General features: G+C 46.0%; 1 protein-coding gene and 1 long non-coding RNA gene across 2 annotated transcripts in view; one reads left to right on the forward strand and one right to left on the reverse strand.

Annotated features, from left to right (window-relative positions):
- Positions 1 to 2,293: 2,293 nt before the first annotated feature.
- LOC123598765 lies at positions 2,294 to 16,961 on the reverse strand. The gene is made up of 3 exons (XR_006712773.1): positions 16,097 to 16,961; positions 12,236 to 12,341; positions 2,294 to 2,691 (listed from the first exon to the last, which is right to left on the reverse strand). It is a non-coding gene; the product is annotated as an uncharacterized LOC123598765 (long non-coding RNA).
- Positions 16,962 to 17,174: 213 nt separating this feature from the next.
- The window catches only part of MAP3K2 (mitogen-activated protein kinase kinase kinase 2), a 104,105-nt gene continuing 101,511 nt past the window's right edge, over positions 17,175 to 19,768 (forward strand). The window contains exon 1 of the mRNA XM_045479413.1: positions 17,175 to 17,677. The gene's annotated coding sequence lies outside the window, so the exon portion shown is untranslated. The remainder of the gene's footprint in view (positions 17,678 to 19,768) is intronic.

The raw sequence follows: 19,768 nt of genomic DNA on the forward strand, positions 1-19,768 counted from the left end.
TTTAAAATCATTTCAAGTTGGGGCACCTGGGTGGCTCAGTCGGTTAAGCCGTGGCTCTTCATTTTGGCTTAGAAATCTCACGTTTTCAGATCAAGCCCCTTGTGTCGGGCTGTGTGCTGATAGGGGAGCCTGCTTGGGATTCTCTCTGTCCCTCCCCTACCCTTGACCAAGGGCCCTTGAGCAAGTGGGCTCTTTCTCTCTCTCTCAAAATAAACAAACTTAAAAAGAAAATAAAACTACATTAAAAAAATAAAAATAAAAACATTTCAAAATAAAAATAAAAACATTTCAAGCCTACAAAAAGGTGTCCGGAACACATGTAACAGTGCTGTACTCACCACCAAGTTCATGCATTTTATCTTCCTCTCACTCCATCCTCCCCACAGACCTCCTCAGTCACCCTCAGCATTCCACCCGCCCCACCCCCCCACCCCCCCAGTGAAGGAAGCCTCAGAATACTTAACATTCCCAGCAGTGGGCAGTGCTGACAACTGATCATGTCAGAAGTTTAGTTGGAAGTTATTTGCCATCCTGTAGTCTGTCCCCTCTTGACACTGGCTACCAGCATGCAGTCTTTTCCATTTTGAAAATTTAGACTTACAAAAAAAAGTTGCCAGTATAGCACCCTTTGCTCAGACTGCCCTCATGTTAACTTCTCATCTAACCACAGTAGAAGGACCAGAGCCAGGGGGTTAACGATGATCTAATACTAGGAGTTCATCTACTAATCTGACTTGAATTTTGCCAGGTGTCCCATGAGCATCCCGTTTCTGGTCCAGGATCCCATTCAGAATCCCACATGGCATATAGCAGTCCTGTCACCTTCATCTTCAATCTGGAATAGTTCCTCAGTCTTTCCTTGCCACTGCAACACTCTGGCGGGTTGTTTTGTAGGACAAACCTCACTGTTTTCTCCTTACTAGGCTGAAGTTAAGCATTTTTAGGCAAAAATACCACAGAAATGATGTACCTTTCTCAGGATGCCATATCAGCTGGTGTTGATGTGTCTAATTACTGGTCATAATAATTTTGATCATTTGGTAAAACTGGTGTCTTCCTGAGGTTTCTCTGCTACAAAGTTACTGTTTTCCTTTGTAATTAATCAACATCCTGTGGGGAGATACTCTATGAGTATATAAATACCCTGTTCTCTTCATCCTTTTTCTTTTTTTTTTTTTATAATTTTTTTTTAACGTTTATTTATTTTTGAGACAGAGAGAGACAGAGCATGAACGGGGGAGGGTCAGAGAGAGGCACAGAATCTGAAACAGGCTCCAAGCTCTGAGTGGTCAGCACAGAGCCCAACGCGGGGCTCGAACTCACGGACCGTGAGATCATGACCTGAGCCGGAGTCGGCCGCTTAACCGACTGAGCCACCCAGGCGCCCCACTTCATCCTTTTTCCCACTAACTTTAGTATCCCTTGATTCTTGTTTGCAGTGGTTATTACTGTGGTTTTTACCAAATAGTGATTTTTCTATTTCCACTGTTCTTTCTACATTTATTAATGGGAATTCTGCTGTAAAAAGGAACTGTAGCTTTCCCCCATTTATGTAGTCCATTATTATTATTTTTTAAATTGCAAGCCAAACTGTATCCAGCTTTATTAAAGACACTTTTCATAAACAATCATGGTATTTCAGGCAGGACGTGGGGAGACAGTCATTAACAGCATACAACAACATTCAGACTCCCTTCTTCAATGGACTACCCAAATCAGAACGCCTCTCTGCAACCCTGTGAAGTCTTCATCTGGTGCTCTGAACATCAGAGTGAGGGCTGACATTTCACATCTAGCATGTTGTTTAACAACTTTTCACAAGCCGACCCGACTTTCAGGAAATGAAATGAAAATGACAGAATTATCAATCTTAAGACCCACAAGCTAAAAAAGGAACTCTTTTAACGGATACCATCTCCATGGTAACACTGGAAAGTCCAGATTGCCTGACACACTGGGAACCATTGCTTGGGGTCCAGTTCCAACAAGTCTGTGGGTTTAAGGGAGTCAAGTCTACATTGAAGTTGAAGGTGGAGAGGGGGAAGAGGGCATAAAAAATGAATTTTAGTTTTTCCACACCACAAGGCATCTGTGCCAAGGTGGCTTACATGTGTCAACATCAAGGAATCCCTCCTCCTGGGAACCAAGAAGAAGTTTCTCAAAACTAAAAGGGAAAAGTGTTTTTCTTCCTGTATCAATCTAATTTTGGAGGTATTTATTAGTGACACAAGCCTTTCCCCCAAAACAACAATGACGTGTTCTGTGTGCTAACAACATAGCTTTAAAAAAAAGTAAACAAAATTCTGCATTTTTATAAAACTTGGTAAAAAATAGTATTTCAAACTATAGTCGCCAGAAGTACACAGTAATAAAAAATGCACACACGTCACTTGGCATCTCCTAGTCCATTATTTTTATAGCTTTAGGGATAGTGTCTTGAATTTTTATTTCATTCTGTGGGTTATAATCCATTATTACTATTTTTCGCTCAAATTGTACCAGGTTTGGCTATAGAGAGCTCCTCTGAGTTGGCCCCTGTGTTCTTTAATGTATCTCCATCCTTCTTTGAACACTTCCTTACTGCTTGGCACAACATGTTGCAGGCTCATTGGGGACTTTTCCTGCCATAGCCCTGGAATCTCTAGGAGCCCCGGTTTGTTACACTGAAGAATGGTATTCAGAAAGCAGGATCTAGGCACAAATCAGATTTAACTTGGTTAAATGAAAATGCGAACCTGAACTGGCCTTTGGAACAGCTTCGGAAGGAGAGGGCAAACTGTGCGGGGTCGAGGGGAGAAGGGGGGGACACAAAGAGATACTGAGGTTGAGAGAGAGCCCAGAGCAGAGTCAGCCAAGGCAGGGAGCTCAATCCTTGGCTGGGAGCACCTGTGGGAAGCATGGCCTCGATGCAAATAAAAGGAAGGATTCAGAAGGACACCATCAACAAAACAAGAAAAGGCAACCTGCTGAATGGGAGAAGGTAGTTGCAAATGATATATCCGATAAAGGATTAATATTCAAAGTATATGAGGAACTTATATAACCCAACACCAAAAACCTAAATCATCTGATTAGAAATATACAGAGAACCTGAATAGACATTTCTCCAAAGAAAAATACAGATGACCAACAGACACATGAAAAAGTGTTCAACATCACTCATTATCAGGGAAATGCAAATCAAAACCACAGTGAGCTATCACCGCCTTTCTGAGGCTAAAATCAAAAACACAAGAAACAACAAGTCTTGGCAAAGATGTGGAGAAAAAGGAAGCCTCATGCACGGTTGGTGGAAAGTAAATTGGTGCAGCTGTTGTGGAAAACAGTGTGGAGTTTCCTCAAAAAACTAAAATAGGATTACCAGGGGCGTCTGGGTGGCTCAGTTTGTTAAGTGTCTGATTCTTGGTTTCAGCTCGGGCCATAATCTTACATTTCGTGGATTCAAGCCCTCCATCGGGCTCTGCACTGTCAGTGTAGAGCCTGCTTGGGATTCTCTCTCTCCCTCTTCCTCTGTCCCTCCTCCGCTCACTCTGTCTCTCTCAAAATGAATAAAAATTGAAATGAAAAAAAAAATTTTTTAAATAGGATTATCATATGCTCCAGTATTTCCACTACTGGGTATTTACCCAAAGAAAACGAAAACACTAATTCAAAAAGATACATGCATCCCTATGTTTATTGTAGCATTATTTACAATAGCCAAGATATGGAAGCATCCCAAGTGTCCATGGATAGATGAATGGATAAAGAGGATGGGGTATATACACAATGGAATATTAGTCAGCCATAAAAAAGAATGAAATCTTGCCATTTGCAACAACATGGATGGATCTAAAGGGTATTATGCCAAGTGAAAGAAGTCAGAGAAAGACAAATACGATAGATTTTACTTATGTGTGGAATCTAAAAAAACAAACCAAAATACAAGGAACAACTTTATGGTTGCTGGGGGTGGGGTGGGCAAAATGGGTGAAGAGGAGTGGGAGATATAGATTTCCACTTATGAAATGAATAAGTCATGGGAATAACAGGTACAGCGTAGGGAATATCCTCAATGGTCCTGTAACGGTGTGCATGGTGATGGATGGCAGCTACACTTGTGAGCATACATGGGGACTTACAGAATCACCATGTTGTACATCTGAAACTAAAGTAACATGTGTATCAACTACACGTCAATTAAAAACAAGGAACACTGAGTTCCAGGCAGAGCTTGTACACCTGGGTCCTGGAGTTGGGAGGTCAGGATGACTTTTATTTTCTCCCTTGCATGAGTACTCTTATGAATTTTTTAAAAAGTAGTATAGAAAAGACCTACTTTCCATTTTTTTTTTTTCTTTACCAGAGGCTATATGCATCTATTTTCTCACATTGAAGAACAATGCAGGGGATGTGGTTGGACCGTTGCAGTGGGGTTCACCCAGCTGCAAATGGGTCTTTGCAGGGGGGCCAGCTGCGTTGGCAGTCCCAAATCCTTGGGGCTCAGAGGGAGTGCGGATTATTTTTTTAAGTTCATTTACTTATTTTGAGAGAAAAGGCATGCCCATGTTTGGGAGGGGCAGAGAGAGACAGAGAGAGAGGGGGTGGGGGAGAGAATCACAAGCAGGTTCCACACTGTCAGCACAGAGCCCAATGTAGGGCTTGAACCCTACGAACTGTGAGGCCATGACCTAAGCTGAAATCAAGAGTCAGATGCTTAACTCCTTAACCTACTGAGCCACCCGGGCACTGTGGGAGTGTGGCTTTTAAACTCTGCTGCATGTTACCCACTATAAGAAGTACAGTTTACAACATGTCCTAACATATAGACACATATGCAACCTGAAATTTCATGACACAATATCCATTCCTTGTTATGGATGACGCAAGCTGCTTTCGATTCCTTGCAGGTTATTTCCCGCTAGTTTGATTTCACAATGTACTAAAGAATGGATTGGGACCTGCAGTTTGAAAACCACCCCTCCAGGCCAACCCCTTATCATGTAAATGGGGAAACTTGGCCCTAAGAAGGGAACTGAGTGCCCCAAATGCTATGGCTTTTCAAGATGAACTTTTTACTTATGACATTTACTTATGACTTGTCACACAACGCTACATTTTTATAGCTATTGAGGAAAACAGGTCTGAGTAATGAGAGCAGATTTTTTAAGTGTCAAGAGCTGGATGAAATTAGACTAAGGGTCTTGAACCAGAGACTTCCTGCCCTTATTCAATAGCCCCAAATTCCTAACGTTGGAGACCATAGGCTCTTTGCAATAAATGTTTTGTCCTTCATCAGTCCATTCACCACTGACTCAGCAAAAGCTCTGAGAAGGTAGTAGGCAGAGGCGGGCATGCAAGATGAAGGTGTGAGTGCCTTGTGCTCAGGGTGCTCTCAGTTTCGCTGGGCGGCAGATAGACGAACAGCCCAGCTGAGCAGACAGAGAGGACCTTGCAGTAAGAAGTGTACCCGGTGTGGGTGGGGCTACTGAGGACAGCATGGGAGCTGTCAGTCTGGTTGGAGGGGGTTGTGACCTAGGAGAGTCACCTTCCTAGGCCTCAGCATCCTCCCCTGTATGGGGAAGGCACGACCTGCATCACCTGCATCGGTGAGCTGTAGTGGGCCCTGGGAGCTCCCAGCACGGGCAGGCCAGGAGGGCCTCAGTAGAGCATGGCAGGGAGGCTGGCAGAATGAGTAGGAGGAGGGGAGAAGGCATTCTTTGGTGGACCCACAGGCCTGAGAGGACCTGCCATGACCCCGAGGTGGGGCCGGTTGAGGATATGGGGCCTGGAGTGCAGGGTGTGACGGGAATGACAAGGAGGTGTCCCATGATGGAGGCTTTTTCTGTCTGCCACCCATTGGAGTCAAAAATTCATCCTATGGCCAACAGGGGCCAGGGTTGTGCTCTGAGAAGCGGTATTTGTATGGCGAGATTTGTATCCTTTACACTGACTCCTGTAACCACAGGAGACTGGTGCCCAGAATCTGACACTGTGGTGCTTGGAAGACACACTGTGAGGTGACCCAGGTATAGAAAAGGGAAGCTGCAGTTTCTATTGCACTGCTGACGGCAAGAGCAGGTGGGCCGAGGCACGAAGGTGGCTTTGTACCCCCCCCACACCCACTTGGGGTGCAGGGACTGTGGGCGCTTTTCTAACTAAAGACATGGCCCTGACATGAGAGAGAGTTCTCCAACCCTCTGTGCTGAGAAACTGCCCTGGAGAATCTCACTGGCCTGAGCCTGGGAACTCAGTCCCTGACACTGTCAAGACACTTGAGCACGACGTGAGGTGTCACAGTGAAAAGACATATAGCACACTGAACTGCACAGACCTGGGTTCGAATTCCACCTCCCCCATGTACAAATTAAGTGACTTTAGGAAAGTTGGTTAACTTTGCCCTGGACTACATATAGTTTCCTCATTGTCCAATGGAGAGAGGACATAAGTGTGGATGAGTTAACGTGTTTGAAATCTGTTGTAAACCCCCAATGAGCAGTCACTCTTTTTTTTTTTAAAGTTTATTTATTTTGAGAGCGTGAGCACACACACATATATGCGTGTGTGTGGGGGGGGGGCTGCAGACAGCAAGAGAAAGAATCCCAAGTAGGCTCCACACTGTCAGCACAGACCCCGACACGGAGATCATGCCCTGAACTGAAACCAAGAGTTGGACACTCAACCAGCTGAGCTCCCCAGGCGCCCCAGAAGTCACTCTTAATGTCTCCTTTTACTTTTTAAATTTGTTTTAGAGAGAGAGAGAGGGCAAGCAGGAGAGGGGGCAGAGGGACAGAGAGAGAGAGAGAGAGAGAGAGAGAGAGAGAATCTTAAGCAGGCTCCACGCTCAGTGCGTGGAGCCCAATGCAGGGCTCAATCCCACGACCCTGGGATCATGACCTGGGCAGAAATCAAGAGTCAGATGCTCAACCAATTGAGCCACCCAGGGGCCCCTCATAGTCTCCTTTTAAAGATGAAGAGGCCGAGGTGGGAAGAGTTAAGTGACTTGCCCAAGCATACCCAGCTAGCGGAACCAGGAGCCCCGTGGTGGTCTGGCTGCTGCCCACATTCCTTTGAGGAGCTGGTGCTGCTCCAAGCTTTGATTCCACAGCAAGCAGAGCCCTGCCACCTGCACCCAGCCTGAAACCACGTTGCCTGTTAACCTAGTCCCAGGGGCCAGAGCACGGAGCGATGAGTCACTGCAAGCAGCTCCAACAAAGAGACCCCCTCTTCCCTAGCCAGCACACGGGCTGAGCCCTGGTTGCCAAGCAACAAGACATAACATATCTAAATACAACTAGGTCTCTTGCTGTAATAGTGAGGCCTGTTTCTTGCTTCTCCCTTTCCCCCCTCCGCCTTCCTTCCAGCGTCTCCTGGGGCAGTAGGTTTGGTCCTCACGCTAACAGCTTCCAGACCAGAGTGAACATGGACTGCAGGGTGGATTCCTAGGGGCGGATGCTCTGCCTGGGCGATGAATGGGACAAGGCTGTGCAAGGCAGGGGGGAGGGAGGTGCAGAAGGTGTGGGCGGTGGCAGCAGACAGGATGGGCTTTTACCATTCCAGCCGGGTAAGGGCGGTGGTGGTGCCAGGATATGACTTCCTGACACCGAACCAGGAGGATGGCAGAGGGAGGCTCCTCAGATGGGGGTGCGTGTCCATTTCCTTGGGGCTTCAGCTGTTCCAGGGGCCCCAGGGTGGTGACAGCCTCCTGTGTGGGTCTCGTGGCATCTCTTCTCGAACCTGTGCTTTTTTCATTCCATCTGGTTACTCGGTTTAGCTGCAGAATGTCTTGAGAGGGTGGCTCCCCTGGGAGGGCCTCTTGCCTACACACTGGCCTTGCTTATGCCAAAGACTGTGGACAGGGTAACAGTCATAATTTTAGTACTCCTCTTGTGGTCAGGCAACGAACTTGGCCTTTGCGTATATATCATCCTATTAACCCTTACAGTGACAATGTAATGTATTATTTTTTATCAGTTTTATTAGGTTTGATTTACACACAATAAAAGACACCAATTTTACCTGTACAATTTGGTGAGTTCTGACAAAAGTATAACAATGTTGTAACCAACATCACAGTGTTCACCACAGAACACTTCTGTCACCACTCTGCAGCCAATCCTCTACCCTTGACCTCTGGCAACCACTGACCACTATAGTTTTACCTTTCCTAGACTTTATTTCATTCATTCATTCATTCATTCATTATTTGAGGGGGGGGAGGAACGGGGGGGGAGGGACAGGGAGGGAGAGGTAGAGAAAGAGAGGGAAAAAGGGGGAGAGGGAGGGAGAGGGAGAGGAGAAGGGGGAGGGAGAAGGGGAGGGAGACTCTTAAGCAGTCTTCATGCTCAGCATGGAGACTGAGTCAGGGCTTGATCCCAGGACCCTGAGATCATGACCTGAGCCAAAATCAAGAGTCAGATGTTCAACCAACTGAACCAGCAGACTCCCCTCTTAGACTTTCATTTACCCGGAATAATAGAACATGTAGCCCTTTGGTGACAGTCTTGTTTCACTTAGCATAATGCTTTTGAAACATTATCATTGTTCTGCTAACCAGTTAATGAATATTTGGGCTGTTTCCATTTTGGAGCTATTATGAAAAAAGCAGTAATGAACATATATGTACAAGACTTGTGTGGACATGTGTGTTCATTTCTCCAGGAATGGAACTGCTGGTTCATTAAACAGCTGAAAGATTGAAGCTCAGAGGGGTTAAGAAACTTGCTTGAGCTCATGCACCTTGGCAGAAATTCACAGCCAACAGCAGGTGGTCACCCATAGGAAACATGTTTTGTTTTTTAATTTTTACATTTTAATTTTTTATTTTTTAGTTGAAAGTTCTTTGGCCAGTAATGACTGTAGTAGTGTGTATCTGGGCTGGATCCAGGTGTATTCAGGCTCCTGGCATAGGTAGACAGACACTAAGCACAAGTTGCTGAGTACACAGGGGCGTAGGTCACTCTCAGAAAGCATTAGCAGGTGACTTCCAGAAGCCTAAGTGGCAGGGTTGCAGGGTTTTTGTTTTGTAAAGATGTTTGCCAGGCTTTTTCACTGTAAAATTACTATTTTCTCTTTCTAATTAATTACTCAAGAGGGGAGACTTTGAGAGGAAGCATCCTGCTCCTCATCAAGCTTTCATCCACTGGTCTGAATATCCATTATGAGTTTCCTGACTCCACCATTCCTTTTACATTTGTCATTGGCATTTTCCTGTTAGGGAGAGCTTTCCCTTCTACCCCATTTATGTTTAGATCAGTATGCCTCATGGATTATTTTATTATATGGGAGATAATCCATAATTATCACTGTTTTAATGTTTAACATGTACCAGATTTGACCAAATTCAGTCTCTTGAAGCTGGCTCCTATGTCCTTTTAACACATGCACAATGTCCCAGGCTTTCGTACTTCTGTGGCAGCCCCGGTCCCTTTTAGTGGAGAATGGCATTCAGAAACCAAGAATGGGGTGCTAGAGATACTCGTTATTGCTGGGCTGTCCCACTTACAGGCCTCCTCAGGCTACAGGGTTTCTGTCTTCTAGATGAGGACACTGAGCAAGCCAGGCCAAGAGGAGCAGGCATCAGTCCCTGCCAACTCTAGTATTCATAGTTTAGCCTGGCCAGAGCCACCAGACCTGGCCATAGCAGGGTGGCCACTGAGGGCACAGGGAACCCCACGGAGACCGGTCTGAGCAACCTCAGCAGTCTGGAGGGGCCGAGGGGTCAGTGGCACTGCTGCCTTTCAGGATGCTGAACCTTCTCCAGTGCAGCTTCAGACAGGCTGGCCTATGGTGAAGAACCAGACCTTCAGATGAAGGACGTCAACCGTTTGAGCAGACTTGCAGGAACCAGCTATGGAAGGAGCTATACCACACTGGACTGATGGGTGTGGTGAGCCAGAAGGATGAAGGTGACTAACTCCTCACCGGTGTCTGCCGGTGAGTACCTGGGGGAGGGGCGGGTCCCGCAAACCAGTTCTGACAGCAGACTGGGAAGGCCTGGAGGGAAGGAAGCCAGTGGTGTCACCACTGGTCAGGCTGAACCTGGAGGGCAGAGCCCCAGTGCTGGGAGGGGCAGCTGAAGGAAAGGCAGGGAGTGGTGCCCTATGGCATTAGGCAATCAGGGAGGGGCTCTGGGACCTGGCTTTAGGGAGGGATCCTGAGACACCAGGCACTCGGCAGGGCTGGACGCACGACCTCCACTCAGGCCTGCTCCATGAGGAGTCCCAGCAGCCTGGTGACAGCAATCCCACCTTTCTCTGCTACTTTTTCCTTATATGCAGATGAGAATAATAATTCTGCTGACCTGTCTTTCTTAGGATGTTTGTGAAAAACACCTAATAAAACATGGTGCAGAGAGACAAGGAAAAAGAGGAATGGGAAGAGAAGAAAATATAAACAGGATAAAGGGAAGAAACAAGACACAAAGATCAGAAGCAAGGGTTGACCATTAGGGGGTGCTGCAGGGGGTAGAGGTCACCAGGAGGCCCCAAGCAAAAGGCCAACTTCTAAAAAACTGATTATTGTCAACAATTTGATATTTTAAAGGTGTATCTTTTACTATAGTCTTAGAATGCACTAATTCAGAAACCCCATGTGATTTAAACATCTCTTGGTCCTTTTCCAAAACAGGAAGTTCTCCCCCAATGGCAACCCATAATTTCCCCATATCATGGAAAGTGAGCTGGGACAAGGGCTAAGGGAATGTGAAAGGAATGAGTTGCACTTCTCAGATTTCCCTTAGCATCGGTATCTCATGTGATCTCTCATCCTGCCATAAACACCACGGGCAAAAAGAAATCCCTAACTGTTCTCTTGCAGCCGAGAAGCTGTCCTTAGCTCTCTATCCATTATATGAACATCTTTCACTGAAAAAAAAAAAAAAAAAATTAGAGGGGTGCCTGGGTGGCTCAATTGGTTAAGTGTCTGACTCTTGATTTTGGCTCAGGTCATGATCTCACAGTTTGTGAGACTGAGCCCCATGTCCAGCTCTGTGCTGATGGCACGGAGCCTGCCTGGTATTCTCTCCCCCATCTCTCTCTGCCCCTCCCCCAGTCATGCGCTCTCTCTCTCTCTCTCTCTCTCTCTCTCTCTCTCGGAAATAAATAAACTTAAAAAAATTAGAACAAGTTAAAATTTAAGTATACATACCAGCTATCAAATTTATGTTTGTAATTAAAGCAGAAAATAAAGTAAAACTACCATAAAATCTATCTAAAAACTTACCTAATAACAAAAAAATACCAACACAACAAAGATCTATGCAGGGAGGAAAGACTGAAGGAAACAGCTATAGAAGGAACGAGAGGGTTTTCTTCCTTGTGTTTTCCACATTTTCCATTAATATGTGTAACATAATGAGAAAATATATGACAAACGTAATTTTAAAGAAATATACCCAATAGCAACTGATAAAGGAAAGAATTAGGGATGACCAAGATCACAGAAAATTCAAGACCAACTTCTGTAGGAAATCTTGTCATAGGACCTCTTTCCAAGGCTTTTGGAAAGCTTTTTGGGCAATCCCCAACAGCTGAAATCCCAGAAATGACTTTTCTTTACTTGCAGAAGCACTGTGGACTTTTTATCAGGAGATTTACTTTACTAATATTACATTTTGCTTTTTTTTTTTTTTTTAATTTTTTTTCCAACGTTTATTTATTTTTGGGACAGAGAGAGACAGAGCATGAACAGGGGAGGGGCAGAGAGAGAGGGAGACACAGAATCGGAAACAGGCTCCAGGCTCTGAGCCATCAGCCCAGAGCCCGACGCGGGGCTCGAACTCACAGACCGCGAGATTGTGACCTGGCTGAAGTCGGACGCTTAACCGACTGCGCCACCCAGGCGCCCCTACATTTTGCTTTTTGACAGAGCAAAGTGAGTGTCCACCCCAGGGGATCATGATGACAATAATAAAAATTAAAAAAAATAAATAAATAACAGACTTACCATGGATCATTTATATAGCACACGGTCCTTCTCTGGCTCCCTAAATCCCAACTTTTCATGTGCTTCTCAGGGAAGACATGATTAGCTGCTATGCAACAGCCATCCATCCCTCAGCTCCCTGGTAACCTCTAGCCTGGGTTTGTGGCCAGACATGGTCTGGCAGTGTGCCCAGCCCTGGGGCACACCTCATGTGGGCTGTCCACATTATGGTAATGCTGACTCCTTTGCAGACACAGAAATGGAGCTGGCTCAGCTCTGGTCAATGAGATGCTCCTAGGACTAGGTTCAGCTACCAGTGACAGTGACTTACCCCTTTCTTATGTGAAAGTACAGAGTCCTGTGGTTCAGACCAGGATGGGGGTTCTGCTTCCACCAGTTCTTTGCATGGCCCCCTTGTTCTCCTTCTTCAAGATGATCTGTAAGGTATTCCAGGATGGAGAAAGGGATGAAGGCAGAGGGATCAAAGGGGTCAAAGCAGTAGACTCTTGAGGAAGGGTCTCTCAAGAAGGTTCTTGGATGGACACTTCCACTGATTACCCTTTTACTAGTATTTAGTTATATGACCACATTTAGTTGCAAGGGAGGTTGGGAAATAAACCCTTTATTATTGGGGGGGGGGCGTCTATTGCTCAGCTAAAATTCAATTGCCATGGAAAGAGGAGAATGAACTTGGGGGCACCATTAGCAGATTGTTAGCAAGAACAAAAGGGGTACTCTGCTGGAGGGCTGACGTGAGATTGTCCTTGATGAAGAGAATCCCAAACACATCTAGCCTCAGATTTTGGTTTCTAATGTTATTCTCCAATAGAAGGAAACAGGGCTCCTTGGAGAATGGCTGATTCTAGGACTGGGGCAAGAAACATTCAGGATGAGTCTGGCACATCTGGTAATGCCAGAAAGTTAGGAAGTACTCAAAAAGTAGGGGGAAAAAAAAGAAAGAAAAAAAGAAAATCTCATAATGATGAGACCCTCAGAGGGTCACAGGAACCAGTGGAAAGAGCTCCTAATGGCCAAATCTGGAACAATTTGAGCAAAAAAATAAATAATGTTATATTGGATTACAACCTAAAGTATAAAATAAACATCTGTGAGCCCATATTAATATAAATAAATGATTGAATAGGTAATAACTGAGGGAGAAGAGACACATTTTCCATGGAGAATTCCAAGGAATTTACGTAGATATTCTGCACTCTAGGAGGTGAAGCATAACTCTCCACTCCTTAGGTGGGAGCACAGTGATTTCATTTCAGAGAATACAACATGGAAGTTGGGGGGCGGGGGGAAGAATAGAGAAACCTGGAAATGAGGCTTCAAACAGGCAATCAAGGTCAACCTCAACCTTTATAAATCATGTTGATGACAAGCTGTGATGAGAAGGGCACTTTACCCCTGTGATCTTCATCCCCAAATTCAAACCTTACTTTAATCATAAGAAACACATAAGACAAACCACAGTGGAGAAATATTCTACAAAATATCTGACCACTACTTCTCAGAACTATGAAGGTCATCAAAAACAAGGGACATTGTAACCAAGCGGAGCCTAAGGAGACAGGAGGACTAAGTGTAATGGGGGATCCTGGATGGCATTCTGACACAGAAAAGGGACATTAGGTAAAAATTATGGAAATCTGAATAAAGTATGGATTTTAGTTAATGATAAGGTATTAATATTGGTTCCCTAATCTGAAAAATGTATCAAATATTAATAATTGGGGAAATTGGGTGGGGCATATCTGGGAGTTGTCTGTACTATCCGCTCAATCTGTCTGTAAATCTAAACCTGTTTCCAAAGTTAAAAGCTGAGAGAGAAAGAGGGAGAGAGAATATGAATCCTTTCCCTTTCCTGAGTAGTAGGCCAAGATATTTGGAGGTGAGGGAGTCATCTTATGACTGTAGACATGACAATCACAGTCATAACCAATTATGGACCACTCTATTGGGTTTTTGTTATATAAAAAAATAAACTTCACTGTTGAAGCTGTTTTGGGCCAGGTGTCTTGTTCCTTGCAGCTGAATGCATCCCAACTGACACTCCTCAGGTCACTTTCACAGCCACCGCTGTAGTTTAGACCTTTATCTCCTTACTTAGGATTGTTAGCCTGCTTGAGCACTCTTCCTTCCTCATTTGGTTGCTCTCTTCCTCCTCTGGATTTACCCACTGGCTGCATCTCTCCAAACACCCTGAGGCCAGCAATTCTTGCCCTTTCTAGGACAAGGGCTGTTGTTCCAAGCTTGTGCAGACCTGAGTCCTTCTGCCCAGAATGCCCATTCCTCCCTCCTCCATTCCAGCAAATAGCTACCCAGATGCAAGTTTCAGCTCACCGTGTGTGATGGGCAGGATTCTCCTATGTCCCTGAAGATCCACAGGTAAACATGGCCTGCGTGGTAAACATGGCCTGGTACTGTGACTATAATGAGCCGTACCCCTATGATTAGATTGATTTCTAAGAACAGATTATCTTGCAGGGCCTGACTGAATCATATGAACTTTTAAAAAGCAGAGAGTTTTCTCTGGCTGGTAACAAAAGAGGAAGTCAGAGATTCAACACGTGAGGGGGATTTGATTTTCAAGAAATTCTCTGTTGCTGGCGTTGAGGATGGAGGGGTCCCATGGCAAGGAATGCTGGTGGGCTCTAGAAGCTGATAGCAGGCCCTGGATGACTGCCTGGGAGGAAATGGGGGCCTCAATCCCACAACCACAAGGAACTGACTTCTGACAACAAGAATGAAGACGGAAACAGGTCTTCCCCCAGAGCCTCCAGATAAGAACTCAGCCCAGCTGATATCCTGATTTCAGCCTCATGATACCGAACACAGAACCCAGCCATGATGCTGTGCAAACTCTGACCTAGAGAGCTGTGAACTAATAGTAAATAGGTGCCACTAAGTCTGAGGCAGTTTATTATGCAGCAGTAGAAAACGAACACACCATGCCTCCTCTCTGAAGTCTTCCCTCATTCCTTATATACACCTGTGATGTCCTCCTCTCTGCTGCTGGGGCACCTCATACACAGTTCTGCTACAGGGCAAGTCGCTAAGTATTATACTGATCCACTTAGGGGTCTGCCCTCATCACACAATTCCAGAGTTCCTGAGAAGTGGTGGAAACTACAACTTTATCACTGCAATCTCAGGCACAGAGCAGAAAGGCAAAAAATACTGATTAAATGAGGATTTCATCAAGAAAAAAACCCCCCAGGATCCCTAATTTGTAATCATATACACTAAAATTGCCAAAGGTACCAAAGATTTAATGTCTAAGCCAGAGAAAAACTCACCAATGTAAAGAGAGAATGGAGAAAAAAGGTTAATGTTCATGTAGGGTGTTTCTAAGGAACCAGATGTGAATGAAGTCCCCAGATAAGTAGGTGAGGGAAGAAGTAAGCCGAAGTATGAGGAAAAATCTCTACATTACTTAGTAAACAGGTATTTATTGAATGTCTGCTATGTGGTCAGGCCAGGAAGTGTGGAAAACAATACAGGATTTAAACCCTGCTCTCAAAAATACTGAAAGCTTCCTTTCTGTGGCATACCATGCTTAGAATGTTAGAACCAAAACGGATTTTAAAGACCTTGATTTTATGCATACTTAAGCTTAAAAATCCTCTACTTTTTTTTAATGTTTATTTTTGAGAGGGGAGGGGGCAGAGAGAGAGGGAGACACAGAATCCGAAGCAGGCTCCAGGCTCTGAGCCATCAGCACAGAGCCTGATGTGGGGCTCCAACACAGGAACGGTGAGATCATGACCTGAGCTGAAGTCTGACATTTAACTGACTGAGCCACCCAGGCGCCCCCAGAATCCTCTACTTTTTAAACAAGTGGGAGCAAATGGATTTTCTATTGAGCTCCGTAGTTTTGAGGTCTTTTGGTATTGGCCCTTCTTTGCGTTGGCTGCCTAATTCTCTGCAGGACAGACGAACCATTCATTATCAGCTTAGCCTGATAGTCATTTAGGTTGTTCGGAGGTTTTCACTATTACAAACATCTGTCCAGTAGCAACTAAGCTCCCGCGCCTTTTACATCTCTGTGAAAGGGTCTATAATGACAATTCCAGGAAGGGGACCCAGATATTTTATGACACCACACCCTCTCCCGCAGTCCCTGCCCCACGGACGCAGGCTCCCTTGAGCAGCTAGGGCCTCCTGAGTTGGGGCAGTTGCCTACCTCTGGGCCTGGCGGGTGCAGCTCCCATCTCTCTCCGGGAGTGGAAATGTGGTCTGGAATAGGCAAGAAGGAGGTGGACTCCATAATGTACCCAGAAGCCAAGTAGATGCAGAGCGAGGTTAAAAAAAAAAAAAAAAAAAAAAAAAAAAAAAAGGCACAGGAAGTTGTTAAGGGGTACTTGAGAAAGGAGAGAGGGGGTGGAAAAGATGCTTTCTGGTTCAGGGTGGCGTAGGCTAAAATCAGTCGGAATACATACAGGTTATTCACTCGCGATTAATTTGTTTTATCCTGTGGGCGATGGGGAACGAGGGAAGGATTCAGTGAAAGAGAGTTAGGTTTCAGATTCTGCCACTTGATCTAGGGGTGAGTGTCAATTCATCTCTCTGGGTTGTTTCCACATCTGTTAAAACTGGGGAAGTAGTATTTGCTGGGCCGACCTAGAACGGTGACAGGAACTAAACAGAGAACAGCTGTAAAACTTAAAAGGCCGATCTCCAGGGAGGGGGTGGGGGTGGTGGTGGTTTACAGTTAGCTAACAAGCCGACAGTAATATCTAAAGTGCTTCAGAAAACAATTCTGCAGTGAAGTCCGAAAATTAAGAGGCAGATGGCTTTCCGCCTGCAAACGACATGCCACAGACTGAGTCGGTCGCAGCCTCTCCTTGCTCTGCTGCTCAGCGCCTGGCTTAAAGCCCACGCAGGAAACCCTCGCCCGGGTTTGCTTGGAAGTCTCGGGCGCCGAGGACTCCCGGAGGCGGAGGATGACGGCACGCGTGCGCGTGCGCGGCGCACCCCGCTCGGAGAAGGCGGCCGTGATCGAGGGGCGGGGCTGGCGCTGGGGCTGACCCGGACTGGGAATCCCCGCAATGCCTAACGGGTGGGGGCAGCGGAGCGTGCGTGGGCGCAGCCAGCCAGTACGCAGGCGCGGGCACGCTCCCCTTGGCCTCCGCGCGGCGCTGTAGGCTGGGCGCGCGCCCGCGGCGGGTTCCGTTCCCGGCGGGCGGAGGGTTGTGCGCGCAGGAGCGAGCCGGCCGTGACGTGCGCCGCGCTACGCCCGACGTCACGGGTCCGTGTGTAGTGGCGGCCCGGCTGCCCTCAACGGCGGCGCCTGACGAAGGTGGTGCGGTCGCTGGGTGCGGCGTTCAGGGGTCGCGCGGCGTGCGGCGACAACCACGATTAGGACGACGATCGGGAGGCCGGGCACTTCCAGCCGCGGAGTCGCCGCTCCCGCCCCTTCTCCGGCCTCTGGCGGCGCCCGGCCCACGGCTTCCTCCTTTCCAGCCCAGCTTCGCGCGGGCCTCGGGGCCGCGGCGGCGAGAAGTACCTAAGGGCGCCGAGAGGCCCCGGCCGGCCGCGACGTTCCACGCGCCCGCCATCCCGCCCGGCGCGGGCTCCATGTGAAGGAGAGACTCGGCCCGCACCACACTCCTCGCGCGCCCCTCCGGCCCCCGGGGGCCCGCGGCCTCCCCCGACCGGAGGGGGGGGCGCGGTGACAGGCCGCGCGGGGGCGGAGGGGCGGGCTCGGAGGCAGCGGCGGCCCCTCCTCGGGCCTGCGGCTCCCTACGTCCCCGTGGAGAGGCCGGTACGTGCCTGTGTATGTGTGGGGCGGGGGCCGCGGGAAGGGGGCCGCAGCCCGCCTGTGAGCAGCTCCTCGGGCGGGGGGTTTCGCTGGGTGGTGGTCCCGCTCCAATTGGGCAGATCTCGGGGTCCCTGTATCCTGTCCTGGATCCCGGATCTGAGCGAAGTAGACTGCTGAGCTGGGTAGCTGTCAGACATGTACTCTGCAGGGATTTTAGAAGCAAGAGTGCATCTGGTCCCTTGGGAGAATCAGATATGTGCAGTAAGCGAAAAAGTGCTTGCCTTTGCACTGTCACATTGTGATTCTCTTTTGATTGGGGTTGATTCTTCCTTCTCGCTTTAGCTAGCACTAACTGCGCCGGGCAGTTGTCTTGCATTGTCTGACTTGGTCTTCTCAGCACAATGAGGTTGGTAGTGTCTCCCCATTTTACAGATAAAAGAATTGAGTCTCAGGGAGCTAGGGAATTTGCCCAAGGTCATGCAACTGGTAATCTGGGAAGCCTTGAATCCACTATGATGTCTTTTCCGTAGGAGTGTATTTTTGTGTCTTGAAAAAAAAAATATGTGAGGAAAATGAGAAGAGCTGGAGAGTTTCTTCCTGGGAGTAATGTAGTTTACTTGCCCCTAACGTAGGCTGTTCGATGTGTTTTGCTGCGACCTAGCCAAATCATTTTATTGCTTTTAAATAATTACTTTTAAAAAGGCGCTGGGCACCTTCCCCTTTTTTTGCGGTAGGATTGAACAGAAAACAAATTTCACTCTTAAGAGGAAATATAGTGAAGACTATTTGATACATATTAGAAGATGATAATTAAAAAAAGAAGAATAATTGGTAACACTGCATGTTTCTTGAAAAGTTACAATGTTACTTGTGCAGTTTGTTCTTGACAAATACGGGGAACTCGCACTTGGGTTATTAGCTTGAGATTTCCTTATTGCAAAACTTGTTGCTGAATTATGTGGCAATGGCTGAACATACTTAGTAATTGGTGCAGTCTTATGCAATATTTCTGAGTTGAGTGTCAAAATTCAGTGTGTAGAATATCATAGAAACTTGTAATGGTGTGATTTTTCCCCCCTTTCCTTTGTATGTGGTGACTGATCAATGTTTATAAACTAAAAATTCTCATTTTAGCATTGGCTTGTATTATTTCTTTGATTATGGTTGGTGAATAAGAAAAGAGCCTTTACGTTTCTCTTTACAGAGCAAATATTGATAAATTCCTTTGAGCAGTTGAAGCTTCATGCACAGTTGCGAATGTTTGAGAAATGTACTGATGCCCAATTACAGTACTCTGTAATTTTATCCAGTGTATTTTCAGTTTGAAAAAATTTGTAGTTGAATGATTTTGTATTGTCTGTAGAGAAAAAGTTAAATTATAGAGTTGACAGTGGTTGGTTCATAGATTGAATTGTTGTTTGGTTAAAATATAAACTATGTTGAGTCCTGTTGAATTATGTTGAGTATGAGATCATTATAGAATCGTTATCTAGCTGTGATATCCATGTGTCTCTTTTGAAAGACTAGTTGTTAAAGGCTTATTTTTAAAAATTGGATTACATTATGTACTCAATCTTTTAAGCAGTGGTTTAGATGAATCTTTCATTTTTAGTTCACCTTACTGCTACCAAAGCAGTAAACTATTTAATAGTTGCTGTATTAAACTGCAGTCATGTTTGATTCTTGACAGTTGCCACAGCTTTGATTTCAGGTTGATCTTTTCTCCCCTTCTAGAATTGGAGTTCACCGGGCTCCTCAACACACTCCCCCAACTTTTTATTATGAAAGTTTCAAGCATATGAGAAATTGCTAATCGTGAACATCCATACCATGACCCTTTAGATTCAATATTTGTTGACATCTTGCTGTATTTGCTTTATCTATAAATATGTGTGTATTATTTTTGGCTCAGCCATTTGAAACTAAGCTGTAAACATTATGGCACTTTCCCCCTAAATATGTCAGCATACATTTCGAAAGATGGACATTTCCTTACATAGCCAAAATACTATTACTGTCACTTTTTTTAGTTCATATTTTCTAATCAATAATTAGTTGATAGTTTCTTATTGGTAGTTCCTTAATGTAATCTAA

Source organism: Leopardus geoffroyi, chromosome C1, assembly GCF_018350155.1.
Source record: "Leopardus geoffroyi isolate Oge1 chromosome C1, O.geoffroyi_Oge1_pat1.0, whole genome shotgun sequence".
Classification (NCBI taxonomy): domain Eukaryota; kingdom Metazoa; phylum Chordata; class Mammalia; order Carnivora; family Felidae; genus Leopardus; species Leopardus geoffroyi.